Source organism: Lepisosteus oculatus, chromosome 14, assembly GCF_040954835.1.
Source record: "Lepisosteus oculatus isolate fLepOcu1 chromosome 14, fLepOcu1.hap2, whole genome shotgun sequence".
In the NCBI taxonomy this organism is placed as follows: Eukaryota; Metazoa; Chordata; class Actinopteri; order Semionotiformes; family Lepisosteidae; genus Lepisosteus; species Lepisosteus oculatus.
Window position 1 is genome coordinate 56,541,161 of NC_090709.1, and position 13,713 is coordinate 56,554,873.

The 13,713-nt window shown below is 42.1% G+C and overlaps 4 non-coding genes across 4 annotated transcripts; 3 read left to right on the forward strand and 1 right to left on the reverse strand.

The window, feature by feature from the left end:
- Nucleotides 1-402: 402 nt before the first annotated feature.
- On the forward strand, nucleotides 403-474 carry trnaa-cgc (transfer RNA alanine (anticodon CGC)). Its single transcript has one exon. It is a non-coding gene; the product is annotated as a tRNA-Ala (tRNA).
- Nucleotides 475-1,722: 1,248 nt separating this feature from the next.
- Nucleotides 1,723-1,795, forward strand: trnak-uuu (transfer RNA lysine (anticodon UUU)). The gene has a single exon. It is a non-coding gene; the product is annotated as a tRNA-Lys (tRNA).
- A 3,616-nt stretch (nucleotides 1,796-5,411) lies between these two features.
- On the reverse strand, nucleotides 5,412-5,483 carry trnaa-cgc (transfer RNA alanine (anticodon CGC)). The gene has a single exon. It is a non-coding gene; the product is annotated as a tRNA-Ala (tRNA).
- A 1,724-nt stretch (nucleotides 5,484-7,207) lies between these two features.
- On the forward strand, nucleotides 7,208-7,279 carry trnat-cgu (transfer RNA threonine (anticodon CGU)). Its single transcript has one exon. It is a non-coding gene; the product is annotated as a tRNA-Thr (tRNA).
- The last annotated feature ends 6,434 nt before the right edge of the window (nucleotides 7,280-13,713 follow it).

The window sequence follows — 13,713 nt, forward strand, 5'->3', positions numbered from 1 at the left end:
ACCATTCCTGTGGTTGGGGCGTCGTTTCACCCTTTTACATTAAATCATCAGCACTGCTGTTTTTCTATGCATAGTTTAATCAAGAGCACTTAAAAGATGCAAAAAGCTTACAAATAAAATAGAATTGAAAGACAGTCGAGTAAGGAGGTAGAAAAAAAGCACTCCCCCGTCTGGGAATCAACCACCGTCGCCCATGTAACTGGATGCAAAAATAACAGATTAATTTGTGCACAGTCTCTTGAAGCTTCGATGCCATTATTTTTCCTTCCTTATTTTTTCATTCCTATGAATTTACTCTGTAGTAGAAGAAACGCGAAAGTGGGAAACTGCAGACATTCTTCATGAGTGGTGTGATCAGTGAGCCTTTGCACATCTCTAAGTAATTCCGTAAACTTTTTCATCGGGGATGTAGCTCAGTGGTAGCGCGCATGCTTCGCATGTATGAGGTCCCGGGTTCAATCCCTGGCATCTCCAGGTGCTTTATATTACAGTACTCACATCGCAATCTTCTGGTGAGTGAGAACTCTTTGCTTGTGTTCAGAGAGAGCCAGGTTTACACAATTAAATGCAGGCACACTCGACGTGCTGCAGAGTTGCGCTGCTGTCTTAAATGTACCTCTTTTAGTTCTGTTAAATCCTAAATTATTTGAACTAATAATTTAGTTCAAATTCAGGAAATCCTGAGATTGCTTCACACTTGTCATGGCTGTTGCAGAAAACACCTGTTGAATCTCACCCGGGATTTCCTGAGAGATCATTCAGCGAGCGAATCCTCCTTCTGAACTCCGCATTAAACTGAAAGCTTCACGAACTCCTCCTGTACTGTTACAAGTGCTGTCGTGTAGATGTGAAGCACAGCCATAAACACACTTTGAACTTTTTCCGTTTATTAAGGAAAATGCAAAAGAGCATGACAAGTATTGAACGTATAAAATATCCATGGCACAACTGGAGAAAGTACTGAAGGACTACACATCGACTTTTGATCATTACAAGAGATTCAAGAAACACAACCGTCCGCACCTGGGTTTGGATCCTGAACGCTAGAGTTAAAAGAACATAAGCGACGGATATGACCTATAAACTCTCTGAATTGTCTTATAGTTTATGAAATAAAACAATTTCTTAATAAATTCTAACTGTTGATAGACGATTTATTGAATTTTAACAAAATCACAATTACAAACTTTTTCGGTTAAACTGTTATTCACTTACTCTAAAGCAAATAAACGTTAGTGTCTTCCGGTGTGTGAGCCAATTTCTCCAAAAAATATTTGTTAGTCTGTCGGGAGGCTGTGCAAGGTGTTAAGAAATAGAATTTCGAAAAGACAAGCTCCCTAAGCTGAACATCAAGGCTGTTTTCTCTACAGAAATGCTCTTTAAATTTCAGCACTGTTGCAACTCCCTTTATAAAGGGTGTTCACACGTATACAACCAAGGCATTGAAATATTTTTTTTAATTATTGTTCCAAAAAACGTTCCATTTATTTTCTTTTTAATGTTGTTGATTAAAAGATTTTATTAAATGAGAAAAAAATCTGAATGTGAAAAAGGTCAAAATGCTATTGAAAAAAATCAGTAATGTGAGGAAAGATGGATTGTGGGAGAACCTTAACTACCCATGTAATGCTTTATTTCTCACTCATTCTACTGGGAGTGGTGCCGTCACTTCTGGATAAAGTCTGTCAGTGGTCATCCCGACAGTGTTAACCTTCTTTCAGAGCCCGGATAGCTCAGTCGGTAGAGCATCAGACTTTTAATCTGAGGGCCCAGGGTTCAAGTCCCTGTTCGGGCGGTTGTGCTGTTCTTATTGTGTCTATTGTGAATGTCATCGTAAATAGTCTTTTATCTTTCACTCTTCTAGCTGTACTGTGGTTATTTTAAATGTCCATTACTTGTATTTACAGTAGTGTATTTAGTGTTTCATTTCACAAACCGAAAATGTTCAAGTAGTTCTTGTCACTCTACTCCACGTAATCATCTAAATTAAATCACAGTAGAGTACAGAACACGCAGTGAGGAGCTCACACAGAGAGTACTCTTGAATACGACAAGAGGAAAGGCACACTGCACATCTGCAGAACATCACGTCCGAGTTTACAGTGAGAGCAGAGGTTGGAAGCGACGTAGTTTTTTAATACTCGCTCGCTGAACGATCTCTCAAGAAACCTCGGTGGAGATTTAACGGGTGTCTAATAATCACGTTCAAAAAGATGACGATAAGTTTTTTTTTAACTAGGTAGCCTTAATGGCAACACGGTGTGAGTAGATCTTAAAGCAGCACCCGTAATGGCAACACACTGCTTTGAGTTCGGCTTTTCTTATTTCTTCTGCAGAACCAGTGGTATCGGAATATACTGATCCGCATAAGAAGCGCTTTCGGTTTTTGATCATTTTTATTGAGCACTGCTCTAAGTACCACAGGCCAGATGGCTGGTGGTCTAAGGCGTTACGTTCAGGTCGCAGTTAACCCTGGAGACGTTTGTTAAAATCTCACTTCTAATAAAGAGGTCTTTCTCGTTAGAGTAGAAACGATAGAAGCCTTAAGCGGGGAAAAAATCACAACATCTCGCATTTCACGTGTTTGATGTTAACCGTCTCAGTAGTTGCCTCGGTGATTGATGGCTCTTCTCCCTCGCAGGGTGACGGCAAACTTCTTCAGAGAGGGAGTCTCCCATGCACGGCTTTTCTTTATCAAGAGCTGAGACAACAGAAACAGACTTCCAACTGACATTAATTACTTCTTGAGCGTTTAGTTTAAAAGCTGAAAGCAGGTGAAAAAGTCTTTGGAAATGAGGAAATGACTGCTGACAGTAAACAGAGCTGACGCTCAGCTGCAGACAAGCGCTCCTCTTTAGTATAGTGCTGAGTACCCCCGCTTGTTGCGCGGGAGACTGGGGTACGTTTCTGTGACAGGGCGCTGGTTTAATTTTTTAACAACCTGAGTTCACTTAAAAAGTGTGTACTGTGTACTACGTTTCGGACTAGTTACGGCGGTAGAATATGGAGATCATCTCCAGCTTTGAGCTCAACTGCAACAAGAAGTCATGCTAAATGTAGTATAGTGAGTAGACATCGCCAGACAACAGAACGAGAGAGTAGAAGGCGGGAATATATGGTGTAAGGGCGTGATCTGTGTAGTTAATAAAATAGTTAAAATAATATGAAAACGTCTCTTTATTAAGATACACAACATTTATGGCGACGACAGATGAGTGGTTAACGGACTCAAAGCGAGCAGAACACTGCTGATTTTAGTTCTCTTGCTGGTAGAAACGAACTTCTGAATTTTCAGACTTTTCGTTTAGCTTTCGCCATGGAAGATATGGTAGCCGCGCCGAGAAGCTTTGCTTATGCTCAGCTTTTTCCACCATTTCTACTGAACCTCGGACCTCCGTATTTGTATACGGAATACAAGATATGGATGGAGTCGTACAGATTTTTTTTAATAGCCAGTGGATCTACAGAAGCTCAGGATGCCGTGAGACGGGCTACACTACTGCACTGTATTGGGGCTCCCGTGCAGCGGATTTTCGCCAACCTCCCTGGAGAAAAAGGTACATATGAACAGACTGTAGCTGCCTTAGACGCTTACTTTACACTGCGGAGAAATGTGGTTTTGGAACGGCATAAATTTAGGCAGAGAACTTAGTCTCAGGACGAATCTGTTGTTGCTTTTGTGACTGCACTAAAAGAACTGGCTAAATCTTGTGACTTTGGAGTATTGGAAACTGACATGTTAAGATATCAACTTGTGGAAAAATGTGCACATAAGAGACTATAAATTGCTGCAGGAGGAAGGGCTGACTTTAGAAAGAGCTCTTACAGTCGCTAGAATTCATGAAGCAGCTCAAGCAGAATCAAGAATGCTTTCTGACCACAGTGACAAAATGACACTGAACGGGGCGCTCGCTCAAACTTTACAAACAAAAGCCGAGCAGCCGGACGCAGTCATGCTAGAGAAATAGAAGAACAGGGGACGGCTGACATTACATGTTACAGGTGCGGACTAACAATGCACAAAGTAGATGAATGCGGAGCGAGAACAGCAAAATGTCTACACTGTAAGAAAACAGGACATTATGCACACGTCTTCAGAACATCACGTCCGAGTTTAAGGACAGCAACATCAGAGATTGGAAGTTAGGGAGTTTCAGGTCTGTTTTTTATTATAGGTTCAAGAAAGTCTGAATACCTTTGCAAGAAGTATTTCAGAATCCCACTCAAATCCAGTACGAATGCCGCATAAATCTGCATTGTACAATTAGTATACTGTTTGTCCGTTGAATCAAACACGCCTTATGAAGCATTTCTAAAACAGGAGAGATCGTTAGGGAATGCGTCTTCCTGTAAAAATAAAATGACTTCAAGGGCACTAAAAGCAGAGGTGTGAAAGCCTGCTCTACAGAAGAACTACAGCCAGAGATGCCAAAGAGGTCGAGATTTCACCACGTGAGAGAAAGCATCTCAGAAAACGAAGCTGCGGTCAATTCCACGCGTTATAAAAACACTAGGTCAAACAACAAGAGCTGAAGAGCCGCTGTTTGAGAGTAACGTGGCCGAGTGCTCTAAGGAGCTGGCTTAAACCTCCAGCCTCTTCAGGAGCATCTGTTGGAGTCGCACTGCTACAGCGTATCTCCTTGTTAAGTATCCCTTTTATTGTTGTTGCTGCCTCCAGGCGATGTAAACCAGATTCAGAAAAAAATAATTTGAACAACATTATTCCCATATTTTCTCGAAGGTGCGGTGGCCAAGTGGTAAGGCGTCGGTTTTGTAAACCGAAGATCGTGGGTTCACCCCACCCGTGCCTGTTTCATTTGTCTCCACTTTCCTTTAGTTTCAAAGTCTTCAAAAAAACTCGCAATGTAGGAGTCTCAATAGTAAGAGAGCATAACTGTCGCCAGTGATTAGTATTCTTGCATATCCTGCCTTGTTTTTTAGTCGACAAAGCTTGTCTCTCTTCACAACCATCTTCTGAATGATCGCCTCAGCATTGGGAAGGAACGTGCGCTTGGTACACATCTACACATCTACACGACAGCACTTGTAACAGTACAGGACACGCAGTGAGGAGTTCGTGAAGCTTTCAGTTTAATGCGGAGTTCAGAAGGAGGATTCGCTCGCTGAATGATCTCTCAGGAAATCCCGGGTGAGATTCAACAGGTGTTTTCTGCAACAGCCATGACAAGTGTGAAGCAATCTCAGGATTTCCTGAATTTGAACTAAATTATTAGTTCAAATAATTTAGGATTTAACAGAACTAAAAGAGGTACATTTAAGACAGCAGCGCAACTCTGCAGCACGTCGAGTGTGCCTGCATTTAATTGTGTAAACCTGGCTCTCTCTGAACACAAGCAAAGAGTTCTCACTCACCAGAAGATTGCGATGTGAGTACTGTAATATAAAGCACCTGGAGATGCCAGGGATTGAACCCGGGACCTCATACATGCGAAGCATGCGCGCTACCACTGAGCTACATCCCCGATGAAAAAGTTTACGGAATTACTTAGAGATGTGCAAAGGCTCACTGATCACACCACTCATGAAGAATGTCTGCAGTTTCCCACTTTCGCGTTTCTTCTACTACAGAGTAAATTCATAGGAATGAAAAAATAAGGAAGGAAAAATAATGGCATCGAAGCTTCAAGAGACTGTGCACAAATTAATCTGTTATTTTTGCATCCAGTTACATGGGCGACGGTGGTTGATTCCCAGACGGGGGAGTGCTTTTTTTCTACCTCCTTACTCGACTGTCTTTCAATTCTATTTTATTTGTAAGCTTTTTGCATCTTTTAAGTGCTCTTGATTAAACTATGCATAGAAAAACAGCAGTGCTGATGATTTAATGTAAAAGGGTGAAACGACGCCCCAACCACAGGAATGGTAACAGGAAGGATCGTGTTCTTATTTAATATGTCCTTTTGAGGTGTCTTGTCAATGCACACAGGCGGTAGAGCTGAATAATTTACTTTTAGTGGTGTTTTTAAACAAAGATGGAACACGTTCTTTCTATACCAGGAAGAAAGGAGCAGACTTTACCTTTAAGAGGCAAAAATGACACCTTATCAAAGCTAATATTAATTAAAATGACATCACAACAAAAGAGTGGAGCGTTGAGTGAATAAAGCCTTGAGTGGAGCCTTGAGCTTTCATTGGACGTCTGTGTCTCCATAACTTTGTAGGTGAGAGAGAGGAGTGTGATAATTTGCAGGTGCTTCTCGGAAGTGCGTTGGTGGTACAGGCGCCTTCCAAATAATTGAGTCAGGTTTGAATCCCAGCCAGTGCAAACCCAAATCTTTTCAAGATAATCTGTGGTCCGCTAACACATCTTTTGAAACACTACAACAGGTAACACCCGTGTGAAACATCATGAGCATCTGTTAAACCTCTCTACCTGCCCGTTCCTCACAGAGACATGACGAGGGTCTAAGGGGACATTTTGAGCCGTAGAAACATTTTATCATTCCGTACTTTCCTGTGCAGTCAGGCCAGTTCCACTTTAACTGCGCCCGACAACGGAGGTCGTTTTGAAAACAATGAGAGTAAAGGCACACTGCACGTCTGCAGAACATCACGTCCGAGTTTAAGGACAGCAACATCAGAGATTGGAAGCTAGGGAGTTTCAGGTCTGTGTTTTTATTATAGGTTCAAGAAAATCTGAATACCTTTTCAAGAAGTATTTCAGAATCCCAGTCAAAGACAGTACGAATGCCGCATAGATCTGCATTGCACAATTAGTATACTGTTTGTCCGTTGAATCAAACACGCCTTATGAAACATTTCTAAAACTGGAGAGATCGTTAGGGAATGCGTCTTCCTGTAAAAATAAAATGACTTCAAGGGCACTATAAGCAGAGGTGTGAAAGCCTGCTCTACAGAAGAACAAAAGCCAGAGATGCCAAAAAGGTCGAGATTTCACCACGTGAGAGAAAGCATCTCAGAAAACGAAGCTGCGGTCGTTTCCACACGTTATAAAACCACTAGGTCAAACAAGAGCTGAAGAGCCGCTGTTGAAAGTAACACGGCCGAGCGCTCTAAGGAGCTGGCTTAAACCTTGAGCCTCTTCAGGAGCATCTGTTGGAGTCACACTGCTACAGCGTATCTCCTTGTTAAGTATCCCTTTTATTGTTGTTGCTACCTCCAGGCGATGTAAACCAGATTCAGAAAAAAAATAATTTGAACAACATTATTCCTAGGTTTGCTTGAAGGTGCCGTGGCCAAGTGGTAAGGTGTCGGTCTCGTAAACCGAAGGCTGTGGTTTCAAACCCCACCTGTGCCTGTTTCAAAGTCTTCAAAAAAACTAGCAATGTGGGAGTCTCAATCGTACGAAAACATGACTGTTGCCAGTGATTAGTGCATATCCTGCCTTGATTTTTAGTCAACAAAGCTTGTCTCTCTTCACACCCATCTTCCGAATGATCGCCTCAGCATTGGGAAGGAACGTGCGCTTGGTACAGCCCCCGACTCCATGGTCTGATCACAAACAGATCGGGTGAGCTGTCAGTCCAGGTTGGAAGTAACGTTCGAAAGCACTAAAAATCTGATTTAGGAACAAGAAGACCATGTTTTTTTAAACGAGTAAACGATAAAATAATATACTGCCTGCAAGACTATGTCAAATTCAAGTTCAAGTCCAAGTTTATTGTCATTATACTCATACACAGGTATATGGTATAACGAAATGCTATTTAGCTAGCTCTCGGACATAAGTAGTACAAAGAAAAAAACACAACAACAATACAATTGTATAACAAAAGAAAGACAACAGCCAATGTGCAAAAAACAACAGGCAGTGTGCAAAACAACAAAAAGATAACAGGTTATGTGCAAAAACATGCATCAAAAGAATGAAATAAAGGGATAGAAATGATGGGGAGTGAGCTTTTGACATGTATGGTAGAGGTAGATTTTCAATGTGTGTTTGGGTTTTTGGTAAGAAAGAAGGCACTGTGAGGTTCAGATCATAGGTGAGAGGTGAGGAGAGAGTGAGAGAGGCTGGGAGTTTAATAGTTTGATAGTGCGGGGGTAAAAACTGTTTCTGAGTCTGGTAGTCCGGACCCGAATGCTCCGCTACCGTTTTCCATGTCATGCTGAACGCCACAAATTGTGTTAGTCCAGTCGTATCAATCGTCCTAAAGTTGTGGAAAATTGCATGTGACTGGTGCAATCAGCACACATTTTTCAGGATAGTCGAGCAGTTTAAAACAGCAAATTCACAACTTCGTGTCTTATAAGCTTTGTGTTTCGCTCTCCAAATAGAGGCATGGGTTCAAATCCCACTCCCGACAATCAGCCGTTTTACCCTGTCTTTTTTACCTGCCTTTACACTGTTTCAGTCTTGTTGTGCTCGCTGACAATCACAGTACGATGAAAACGGAGAAACTGCTTAGCAAAAACATAACGGACAGAAAAAAAGCTTCGTAAACACGTGAATGTGATTAGCAGCAGTAAGGTATGCATTCAAATGTTTAAGGCAGATTTATAAAAGCAGCAAAAGAAAGGTGCAGCACAATGCAATTTGTGAGAATTCGCGATTTTTTATGCTGCTTGGACTTCTTACAAGCCTATGAAGTGACCCCCGTTTTATTTTCATTTTCAAACTTCAGAACCGAATAACAAAAAGGTTTCATACTGTATGTGACAGCATTCCGTTGCAAATACCGTTTCCACGATGTATTCACCGACGGGAATGAAATATTTTAGTGCTGGCTCAAATGCGAGGAATTTCAGAAAAACCTGGAAAAGCAACGCTTGCAGTAAATGACTACTTTTAAGCGTGTAGTCAGCATGAACAGAACAACGCAATGCTCTGTAAAAACAACCTGAAGCCGCAATTACTCTTTTATCTCGGGCAGTTCATTCCGATACGATGTTTCCGCAGAATAAATGAAATGCCGAACTTGCCGAGCAAGTTTAATACTTGCTTGTGAGCCCTAGATAAATTGGCTGCTGCAATTTCAGCAAGCGGAGTTCTGTTCAGCTGCCTGTAGTACACATTGCTGATTCCTTTTGTTAGGGCACGGGCAATCTTTCAATGATAAGGCTGACGTGCCTGTCGAAATTGTGTTTCCCTTTCACTGTGTTGTATTTGCCCTACTAGTACAACATCAATTGTGATGTCATCATTGCCCATTGGTTTGTGTCTTGTTGTCATTGTGTATTTTACATTACAGGAACTGAAAGTACTGAACTGAAGGTACTGAAGGTGGGAACTGAAAGTACAGACTGCTTTAATTATAAGAAAGTTTTTTTTCTGCTGTTCTTTTTCCTGATGTATTGGTATTTGAAGGCTATTGGGCAGCAAGGATTTATCTTCCTGAACTCTCTATATAAGATATGGGTCCATGATCATCTTAGTTTAGATGTACCTTTTAAAGATGGTATTATTCTCCATTGTTCAGCCTTCAGACATACTTGGAAAGTTTTAGGCACAGACAATCTTTCTTAATCCCCTTTTATCCTGAGGTGACGTCCCAGACGAGCTTGCCCCCTGGGAATATTCACTGTGCTCTTCAGGCTTTTTTTCTGATTCTACACAGATTTTTTCTCCCTTTAACATGTCACCACTGTCTGTGCTGCCGTGTGCAGCCCATGCATCTTCTGTATCTCCTGATGAACTTCTGAGCTCTGTGTTGCCTTCCAAACTATGTCCCTCACTTTGACTTGAAATATGGACTATAGATTGTGTACTGTCATCTGGTTGTGAATCCTTACCAATACTCACCTCCTTCTGCACCCTAAGCACTTGGATTCTTACTTTTTTTCTATCTTCATGCCAAATCACTGATAACCATTTCCTGTTGCTGGAGCAATCCTCTCCAAGGACTCTGTTTGACAGTGTTGACCACATATTGTCATGCCACCTAATTTTTTTTTCTAGCTTAAAAAACTTCAGAAATTCTTTGATCTCATCCCTACTCCACAAGCCACAGGTCTGGCCTCCTACTTCTCTGTCCTCCTTTAACATGTGGCATTGCCAACAATCTGAAAAATAGGGAACACATCTGAATGAAGTGGAAACATAATTGAAATTCAACTCCCAATGGATGTTAATAGTGTAGGAGTGCAACAGATGTACAAATCCATTCAATGTTTTTATTTCTGTGTTTAATTTTTGAGGGACCCTATATTTTGATATAGCATCAATCACAAAACAGCATTCTGTCAATGTCAAGACCACCAGCCAACTGGTGGAGATCAACATGTGTTAATCCACCAGCACATGCTCTACTGTGCGGCAAGCAGCACTGTTTTAACCATTCAAACCCGCTTCCCGCTACTCGGTATTGAGTCTTCTCTTTGAGAGCTCTACCTCGCGTTTACTCTGAATCTCGCTTACTGGTTATGGACTCTCTTTTGCCTCTCGACCTTGGACCTCGCCTGACGTTCTGGATTGTTCGCCTGTCTCAATAACTACTTACATCAGCACAGGATCTGCATACCTTTTCACTGAGGATTTCTGACAGTCACAGCCACATAAAAAACTAGAAAAGAAGTATGTGTTTCTTAAAAAAAAATACCCCCCAAATTGTTTTTGTTTTTTTTAAAGTCAACATATCTGGGTTGTGTTTGCAAGATTTTTAAAAATTGCAAAGTTTGTGTGGGTATGATTGTAAAAAATCAAATCATAACTGAAGAAAGCTCCATGGTCAAAACATTGTGTTTTCTTCTTCTCTTTTCAGCATGGAATAAACCTATTACTTGTTCCTTGGAGATTACCATGTGCCAATAAGATATGATCACTGTATTGACCATATACAATTTCTTGCATTAGGAATTCCTATTTTGCATACCCCAGCTTGCTCTCCTTGAGACACACATACAGGGAGAGAAGCTGGGGGTCAGAGCACAGGGTCAGCCATTTATACGGCACCCCTGGAGCAGTTGGGGTTAAGGGCCTTGTTCAGGAGCCCAATGGAGTAGGTGTCAGCCCTGTCCCGTCCCTAGTTTCCGGTCTGCTGTCCTTCTGGTCTTTCTCTTTCCCTTGGGCTATATATTTCCGGGTCTTGCACTCTGTCCTCACTCAGCATTGACGTTCGGATGTCCTGAGACCCACCTAGCACCAGGGCGCCCCACGTCCGCTCCCTGAGGGCATAGGTTTCTATACGGCATTCCTGAACTCTTTGCACTAATGAGCCCGGGCCTTTTTCCCGTCTTGCCACTATGCATATGGGTCTTTTTCCGCTCTCCTGCTCCCCACGGTGAGTCCCTTTGGACGTCCGTGACAGTAGGATTCCTCTGCTGACTGTGGGATGTAAACCAGCAACCTTCCAGCCACAGGTGCAGATCCTTAGCCACAGAGCCACCGCTCTGCCAAATGTGCCAATTCTTTAAAGGAAGTCCAAAAAAATGCTAATTTATTTTTAAAAATAGTTGCTGTAAATAACATCAGTGGCTATTGAAGAGTACATACAAGCACAGAGACAAGTTAATAAACTTGGAATGACTACTTACAGCTCTGGAAAGTCCGAAGATATTGTTTCCGGTTGTTTAGGAACAAGTAATAGGTTTATTCCATGCTGAAAAAAAAAGAAGAGAGAAAACAATGTTTCGGCTGTGGAGCCTTCTTCAGGTGTGAGAGAGAGAAGGCAGTAGGCAAAGGTAATGTAGTGGGAGAACAAAGGCTGGGAGGGAGGAGGAGTGAGAGATGGGAGCAGGGGACAGAAAGAGAGGGCAATCAAGAGGTGTGAAGTCAGAATAGGTGTTGAGAGGTGTGAAATACAACTTCCAATGAATGGAGAAAATTTAGTAGAATAGTAGTCTGTTGTGTAGAGAAGGGGGAAGGTGTGTTCCTAGCTGCAGGATAAGTTTGGTTTCGGTAGTCTTTCTAATGTATGAGTTCAGAAAACCATCTTTGAGAACACAGACGGAGAGATTAGAGTGGTCATGGCCATCAGAGGTGAAATGAGAAACAATGGTTTTTGGAGAGATCTTCAATCTTCACAGCCCTGACATGTTCTCTGAAGCGGTCTCCAAGTCTCATTCCTGTTTCTCCAATATAGAGAGAAACTGGGCATTTACGCAAGAGATACAGTAAATAAGGTTGCTGGAGGTACAAGATGCCATCTGGGTGATCCAGAATTGTCCTGAGGGGCCTTGAATGAGTGTGGTGTTGGATGTGTACTTGCAGGCGATACAGCGAGCTCTGTTGCAGGGGAAAGTACCTGGTGTGGATGGTTGCTGAGAGCGGTCAAGGGAGCTGTGAACACGAAGGTTGCGCAGATTAGGTGATTGGCGATATGAGATGATGGGGCGGTCAGAAAAGAGGGCCCCAATGGAGGAATCATCCTGTAGGATGGAAAAGTTGTCGTTAACAGTCCTGGGGATAGAAAGTGTGTTAGGGAAGCACCAAAGGAATGCGGTTGTTATGGTGGGAGTTCCTGATTGGGTTGATGGTCCGAGGGGTGTTTTTGGCTCGGGCAAAGGCCCTGTCAATAACACTGCTGGGGTATCCTCTGTTGATGAAAAAGGAGTAGATTTTGAGGGTTTGATTCTGGAAGTCGATGTCGTTGCTGCATATTTGTTGTAGCCGAAGGAACTGTGAAAAAGGGAGAGAATTTTTAGTATGTTTGGGGTGAAAACAAGAGATAGCTGTGTGAATCCGTGGGTTTGTAATAAACAGAAGTGGAGAGTCTGGGGTAGTTGATGGAGAAGTTGATGTCCAGAAACGGAAGAGTAGTGGAAGATATGTTAACCATATATTTGAGGGACAGGTGGAAGTTGGTGAAATGGTGCAGGAAGCACTTAAGCTGATCGTTGGAGCATGTGGCGGCACTGACGCAGTCATCAATATATCGCTTGTAGAGGTCAGGGACATAGCCAGTGTAGGAAGCGAAGAAGCGTTCTTCTACCAAGCCAACAAAGATATTGGCATAGCTGGGTCCCATTCTGGTGCCCATGGCAACTCCACTCACCTGTTGGTAAAAAAGATTATTGAAGGAGAATGCGTTCAGTCTGAGAACCAGTGTTTCTGGTTGTTGTCCTTTAATTGATCTGGCACCGAAACATTAATCCTAAACAGTCAAACAAGTCCATGTGATGAAAACCCTTATGCTCTTTAATGTTTTTTTACGCACTAATTTCCCCCCCTCCCACTCATCAGCTTTTGGATGAGAGATTCTGACCACTGTATAAGATCAGAAGCAGTAGAAGAAACGGGCTTCTTTTCTGCTTATTTAACACACTCCTAATGCAAACAACACATTACGAGTACAACGGAAAGGTTGCACCAAATGGGATCAAGCAATTTAAAACATATGTTCAGGGTACAGGAAAGTTGTTATAGAGATGAATGGTATTCACGAAACAAATAATGTTGCAAAAAACTTTGCCAAAAGTCACAACCCATTTAACATTCATCAGACAGGTTAATCAGTTGGATATCTCTTAGGTTCTAAATGCACTTAACGGCTGTATAATGCATGCAAAAGAATAAAAAGAACAGTAGTGAACTACAGTTCTTACAATAATAAACAGCCATTTGATCTTGTGAATGATCTATCATACACCCTTGAAATGATGTTAAAGATTTGGAAGTTTGCACAGCTTGTAGTCTTTCTAACTCCATGAGACACACAGACAGGGAGAGAAGCTGGGGGTCAGAGGGGGTTGGCCACTGTGCTCTTGTGCCAAACAGGTCATACAAAGACCGCCATTCCTTATATCTTTCCCTGAACCTGTGCGTCACTTCCTCACCTTCCAGAAGCAAAATAT